The 6091-nt window shown below is 40.3% G+C and overlaps 1 long non-coding RNA gene across 1 annotated transcript; it reads left to right on the top strand.

Moving 5' to 3' along the window:
* The first annotated feature begins 1011 nt into the window (after positions 1-1011).
* Positions 1012-5177, top strand: LOC129352881 (uncharacterized). The gene is made up of 3 exons (XR_008604952.1): positions 1012-1124; positions 2327-2452; positions 4078-5177. It is a non-coding gene; the product is annotated as an uncharacterized LOC129352881 (long non-coding RNA).
* The last annotated feature ends 914 nt before the right edge of the window (positions 5178-6091 follow it).

Raw genomic sequence — 6091 nt, 5'->3', positions numbered from 1 at the left:
GTATGTCTTAAAACTCATTTAACAGCTTCTTAAGGTGGTGAAACAACATGCTTGCATTTCCTAACTTCCACAGACCGTGACATCTGCCGCGCTCGTCCTGAGCATCGCGCTAAGACCGCAGAGGTTAAACCCAAACCAAGTCGAAATGACTGATGTTTTTTGTCGACAGCGGCAGACTGTTCACAAATGGATTAATGGACGCCACCATATAAGGATTGATTTCAGAGCTTCTTCAGCAATGCGCTTTGATGTTGAAACAATCAGTGTTTCAACAGGTTTGTAAAGGATGTGCAAACTTCACCTGAGAATGACAAGATTCTCGTGGCTTTAGAGTAAGTATATGTAATGACAAGCATGTAGGCCACATGTCTGTCTTAGTTAGCTCATAAAAGCTACATTTGCTAAGCTAATCAACACCTGTGCATGCTTTGATTTCACTTAAATCAATAAATAGCTCTAAATTTTTTTCCGGAAACTGTCAAAATCACCATTTTCTGAGTTAAATTAAAAACATAAACAAATCCCACTTTGATAAATTGATGCTAAATGTGAGTTCTGCGTCTGCATTCGTCCACTGGGAGAAGACTCATAAATCCTCACTCTTTCTAATGCCTTTCACTCTTAATACCCTCAGCAGGGGGCGGGGGACCACGGTGACCTTACAGCGAGTGATGGGGGAGGATTGAAAGTGTTGTCTATTAAAATCTTTGCTTAACAGCACTAGTGACACAACACCAGAGACCTCCTATCCGCCATGCATCTGACATGCATCTATGTGTGCGCACATGTCTGCAGAGAGCAAGCTGAGGCTGCTGTTATTATTTCTCCAGGCTGTAATCCCTCCCCACCTTCTCCTCTTCCTCCCCCACTCCTGCAGCTCTTGTTGAGTTATTGTTGCTGTCATGCACGTGCATGTATGCATGCGTGCGTGTGCACCAGTGTTGTTAATATCCTGCGTAGGCTGCTGTGAACAAGCAGAGATTTTCTTTGTGTATATCTGGTGATCTGCGATCCTGAGGGCTTTCCAACACATGCAGACGCTCCGAGGTCGGAGGAGGAGGGAAGGAGGTCAGGCTGGGAGGGTGGCTGATGAAGGAAGGAACGGCTGGATGTAGAAGCTGGAGGTGAGTTTCATGTCCATCATGGACTGATGACTGGCCAGCGGTTCTTCCTGCTACTTTCCAGTTCAGTGAACACAATCTTATTTCTATTCTTCTGAGGGAATTCTCCTCTTCTAATCCTTTTATTTATTTTTCCCCAATGAAAACTGATTTCAAGCTAGAATCATCAGATTAATTTATCCACGTAGTTGGTCAGAGTTGGTCAGATGTATCTGAGCGTCCTAAAGCAGACAGTGATAATATACAGATGAAAATGAAACAAAAGCAATGTACTCTATCTATATTATACCATAAAAATATTTCATGAAAGTCACATTTGACTCTATTGCTTTGGTACTGACCATTTGTAACTACGTCAGTTTTTGGAGGCGCCACGATGGATGTTGGAAGTGAGGGGCGAGCGAACCAAACTGAGCATCTGAAGTTGTTTTCTAAAGTTGTTTTTGTCAGTTTATTCATGGCCTTTACTTATTCGAGTCGAGCTAATGTATCTGTGAATGTAACACACCAAGTTGGGGGTCACAGACGGCAATATTTACACAAGTTTTAAATATCTAGCTTAGAAACCGATTTGTATCTCCTCCCTCCTGATGTGTTGGTCAAATTACAGACTTTGCATACTGACACCATCTCCCACTGCAAAGAGAGAAGAGCCGAGCCAAACAAGATGGCTGTTAATGCTAATTCAATATTTGGAAACATGATCAACGCGGACTGAACGACTTTGTTCACTCCCTATAGGTGAACTGTAATTCTAAAACAGCACAGAAAATTGACATCATTCACAACTTCTTCTGTTTTCTGATTGAAATTCTACTGGAGACAATCCACTTCAATGGGAGAAATCCCAGATGAAGCACTGAAGAAAGATTAGAATTAAGTGGAACTTTGTATGGCGGATGTGGTCAGGCTATAATATCGAGCTATAATATGTGAGACACAGAGTGTCTCACATATGAAATAAAACCGTGGTAAACTTTGAGGTAGTGGTTCAGGCCATATTTTGAAAAAATAAAATGACATTATTCAGTTTGATCAAAATAAATTTATAAACTAAGGACAAATTAGTAGTTCACTTTAATATTTTTTTCTGTAAATCTGTATATTTCTGCATTACATTCATATAAAATCATATTTATATGCTGACTATGTGTCAGCATATAAATATGATTTTATATGCTGACACATATATTTTTGCTCCACAGACAAAACAAGCAAAGCTTCTGCATGGAGCTTGTTTGCGCTCGTCCTGCAGAACCTCAGAGAATCAGAGCTGAGACAACAGTGAGGAAGTGTAAACAGCATCGTTCAGCGCCTGCAGCTTCACTGAGGTAAATACCACCACTGAGCGCGCAGCAAAGCACGCCACAGCCTTGTTTCCCAGAGTCAACACATGTTAAGAGGTGCAGAAATGCAGCTGCAAAATAATCCCCACTTCCAAGTCCTGAGCAGGTTAGAAGCTCATACACAGGGCAAGCTCTCTCTGCAGCTCTAACTATGATAACCACCTTTATTTTTTGGATTCTGACTCAGAAATCTGAATTTTAACGAGCCTCTGCAGCGTGCTCAGAGCTGAACTTGGCCTCCTCCTACACATCAGCATTTGCTCTTCCAGAACTCTACCTAGCAACTCCGCCTCGGCCTCATCCAGGCGCGCGAAGAGCGTTTAAATCCCTCCTCAGATTTATAAATCCATTTAACAGCATCTGCAGCCTTTTCTGCACATAATCTGTGTTTTAAGCTGTGAGAGAAAACTGTTACTTTAAGTGACTGGCACGCATGACGTGCTGTCCTTGATTTTCCTGCTTGCACATGTCTGCTCTGTGTGTTATTATGCAGACATCTGCTGTCAAGACTTCTTAAACTCATCGCAGCGTTTTCTCATGCAGCCGCCCTGAGCCCAGAAACACACACACACACACACACACACACACACCGGGCGGGGAGAGCGCAGGGTCGGATGGCGGTGTGAGGCACACGCGGATTCACTGATGGAGGATGCTCCCGCAGGTGTTGCACAGTCTGACTCAGACTTTGCAATGTTTTCACCGCCACAGTCCTGTGTAACGTCTGGGAACATATCGACATTTTATTTACCTCTACTGGGATTTTAACCCACTTTGACCTTTAGGATCTGCTGTTCTGGGTTTAGCTAAACAGGTTCTGTTGGGATCCTCCCTCTGGTTCCTAAAGCAGAGGAGAACTGACATACTTGGGCTTTCCTCTGCAGTAATCAGTCTGGTCTGAGCCGCTGGCAGTTGTCCAGGGCGGCATTAGAAAGAGGCGGTGGAAAAGCAACATATAAATCTGAATTATTTTGATTTCCTGGATTCTGACTGATTTTTTAAAGTCATTTTCATCATGTTATTCATTCATTTATGTCAGTTTCAAATAAAATATTCAACTAGCAAGCTAATAAATAACTGTACAAAATAAAATTTTGGAGCTAAATATTTAGTTTGAGTCTCCATACATGGTCGGCTTCAAACTAAGTATTTAGTTTGCCAACAAAATATTTATCTTCAAACTAAATATTTAGCTCCGGGTTAAATAAGTAGCCTTGAGCTAAATATTTAGCTTGCTCATTAAATATTTAGCTTGCAGCTAGACAGTTAGTTAGCAAGCTAAATATTAGCATCAAACTAAATATTTTGTTCAAGCTAAATATTTAGCCTCAAAACAAATATTGAGTTTAAAGATAAATGTTTGGCTACTGTTATCTTAAACCATCCTTTCCTGTCTTTCTCATTTTGAACAGTAGCTAAAGAATATCTCTCTCTTTCTTTTATTCAAGAATTGTTCAGGGATTGTTGAATAAAAGTTTAGACATTCTGATCATCCTATAATAATAATAATAATAAAACTGTTGCATTTATTTAAATTGCAAGTTTCCTTGAACAGAATCACATTTGCATTCAAGTGCCTGATCTGGATGTGCTGCTGTTGTTTGTTCCAGGATGGAAAACACTTGAGGAGGGCCGGCTGTTATCAGCTGCAGCAGCAGCAGCTCTGAGCTGCATCTCTGTAATTAGAGTTAATTTGTGAGCTGCAGTCGTGGTGGATGCTGGTCGTTAATGGTTACCTGTTGTTATGGTTACCGTCTCCCTCTGAAACCAACCTGAAGCACCACAGATGATGGGATTCCTCTCAGCCTCCCAAACATACACAAATTTCCTGCTGACGATTGGGATGTTGGCCTTTCACCTCCTGCAGGTTTTGATGACATTTACCCTGATTAGTTTCTCATTTTAAACTGAATAAACATTTTATTTCATTGCATAAAACTCTCTGAAAAACAAAGTTTAGGTTCATGTTCTTTTTTTCCCCAGAGTGGAGTTTATGTTGTCAGTTTTCTATTAGAAGCTGCAAATTTTACATCTTTTATTCCAAAATAAATCTCAATAAAAGAACCCAGGAACAACAAAAAACCTTAAAGTATTGACTACATGTCAAACAATGGGTACATTTTAAACGCTGAATTTGCAACATTAAAATGTAAACTTTGTTTCGGCAATTTAATTAATAATAACAGGTACACAAAATACCGTTAGTTTACTGCAGATCCACCAAAATCTGGACAAACTTCTAGAAAACTGTAAAACAGCTGTAATACTGAGTTCCTTCAAATAAAAGCTAAATACCCTCATGTTTAGATTTGCTTTTGAACTGGAACATCAATCAAAATATTGGATGCGTATTGATAATTTTGTTGATGTCAATTGACTGATTTCTCAGTTGGTGACTGCTGTTTTTATGACTGCTTATTTTTGTGTTTTTCTGATGTAGAGCATGTCAGACTTTCCTGTGAAACATGCTTCACAAATAAATTTGATTGATTAATGCTGGAGTTCTAATTAAAACTGGGATGTTCAAACTTTTTGTCATGTCGGCCAAAATCATCGAGTCAAAAGGACTTGAGGGCCAAAAAATGTTTTTATTTTTATTTTACAAGTGTCAGCTGCTGCTAACTGCTATTAAATGTCTGTTGTTTAGGGTTATTTATTGCATTTTATTTAGGGCATAAGCTGCTGGCTGGTGTTAACCACCAACTTCACTCCCAGTTTTTTTAGAAATACAGGCAACGTGAATGTGTCTGTCAACCTACTGGACCTGAGGGTTACAAATGCAAGATTAAAATACCATATCTGAAACTGGAAACACGAGTTTCTGTGTTGGACAATTGGCTTTTTCTCCTCCACCAACGTCTCCTTTCATCTTTCTGCGCCAAAAACCATGAAGCTCCAGTTTCACATGCTCCACTCTGTCGTTATCCGCATGACAAACTTCATGAAGTTTATTGTAAAAGCGCCCTAATGGCCGTATCCAGTGCGTGAAATCGCTGCGTTGCCAGTGGCCAGTCACACAGTGAGATGGATGGGTGATGACGACTCATTATTCATGGCTGCAGCAGTCTGAGGAGAGTGCATTTAATCCAGGGGCGGGAAGATGCACATATTTCTTATCATGATTAGGCTGCAGCATCAGATAAGGAACAGGATAAATTTAGTGCTCGCGCTTTGTTTTCTAATCCAGCCAGGGGGCGAAGAAAGTAACCTTTTAAATAGGTCACCTTCTCTGCTTTTAGAGACAACTGAACGAGCTGCCAGCGTGTGTCTGCGTGTTTGTGTCCTTTACAAGGGTTAGAATACATTTCAGACATCCAGCGGTACATTTAGAGTGGGCCTCAGCTAAAGGGTAACCCGACTTCTGTTTTTATTTTTAAAAATATGAAGCAAATGAGGAAAAACTACACCTTTGCTAGTTTGTAGTCGGAAAGTCCTGAGCGAAGCAGCAAAAGAAGAAGAATTTGCAGGTTAATGAACCGATTTCTGAACTAGCTGTGTTTCCGTCAACATTTCTTTTGCTTTTATTATTCAGATCTGCAGTTTCTGATTTTTTTACAGAATGCATTGCTTGAACTTTAGCAAAACATCTAAATGCCTCAATGCATTGAGTTGCTGCAGCAGGAA

Source organism: Poeciliopsis prolifica, unplaced genomic scaffold, assembly GCF_027474105.1.
Source record: "Poeciliopsis prolifica strain line A6 unplaced genomic scaffold, Auburn_PproV2 SCAFFOLD081, whole genome shotgun sequence".
NCBI classification, from domain to species: domain Eukaryota; kingdom Metazoa; phylum Chordata; class Actinopteri; order Cyprinodontiformes; family Poeciliidae; genus Poeciliopsis; species Poeciliopsis prolifica.
The sequence above is the reverse complement of the archived record's forward strand: the minus strand, read 5'-3'. Positions and strand labels throughout refer to the sequence as shown.